Raw genomic sequence first — 864 nt, 5'->3', positions numbered from 1 at the left:
TTCCTTTGTGACAGAATCATTCTCCTCTGCGTACAAATATTTTGTAACATATTCAATTTAAATAATAAGTCTCTTTGCCAGGTATGGCAGCTCATACCTGTAATCTAAGCACTTTGGGTGGTCGAGGCAGGAGGATTGCTTGAACCCAGGAGTTCAAGACCAACATAGGTGATACTCTACTCCCAAGCTGGAGTACAGTGGTGCAATCACAACTCTCTGCAGCCTCGACCTCCTGGGCTTAGGTGATTCTCCCACCTCAGTCTCCCAAGTAGCTGGGAGCACAGGTACATGCCATCATATGTGGCTAATTTTTGTAGTTTTTTCCTATGTACTTCTACAAACACATGAAATGTTTTATGAATGTGTGTGTCATCCTTGCACAGGGGCCGTGCTGGACTTCTCTGTATCATTCCAATTTTAGTATGGGTGCTGAAGCAAGCACTAGTTTTTGTACTTTTTTGAACAGATGGGTTTTCACCATGTTGCCCAGACTGGTATCAAACTCATGGGCCAAGCTCATAAAAAAATTAGCTGAGTGTGGTGCATGTGCCTGTAATTGCAGCTACTCAGAAGGCTACAGTGGAAGGATCGCTTGAGTTGAGGAGGCTGAAGCTGCAGTGAGCTGTGATTGTACCACTGCACTCCAGCATGGGCGACAGAGTGAGCGCCTGTCTCAAACAATAATAATAAAATTACCCTCTCTTAGTATTTCCCTTGAGCTACCTTCAGCTTTTTGCTCCTTTCACAGCAAAAGTCCTCCAAAAGAAAGTTTGAATAATTGCTGACTCAAATTTCTTTCTCTTACTCTCTGTTGAACTCACTCAAATCTTACTTCTGTCCCCAACATTCTGAACTGGCTCTTAT

At 43.3% G+C, this 864-nt stretch overlaps 1 non-coding gene across 1 annotated transcript; it reads right to left on the bottom strand.

The window, feature by feature from the left end:
• Window positions 1-338: 338 nt before the first annotated feature.
• On the bottom strand, window positions 339-442 carry LOC135276478 (U6 spliceosomal RNA). The gene has a single exon (XR_010344013.1). It is a non-coding gene; the product is annotated as a U6 spliceosomal RNA (small nuclear RNA).
• Between the last annotated feature and the right edge of the window lie 422 nt (window positions 443-864).

This window comes from Aotus nancymaae, unplaced genomic scaffold (genome assembly GCF_030222135.1).
Source record: "Aotus nancymaae isolate 86718 unplaced genomic scaffold, 86718_ANA_hifiasm-v0.15.2.pri h1tg000022l_1, whole genome shotgun sequence".
NCBI classification, from domain to species: Eukaryota; Metazoa; Chordata; class Mammalia; order Primates; family Aotidae; genus Aotus; species Aotus nancymaae.
Note: the sequence above shows the minus strand (reverse complement) of the source record. Positions and strands in the feature narration are given on the sequence as shown.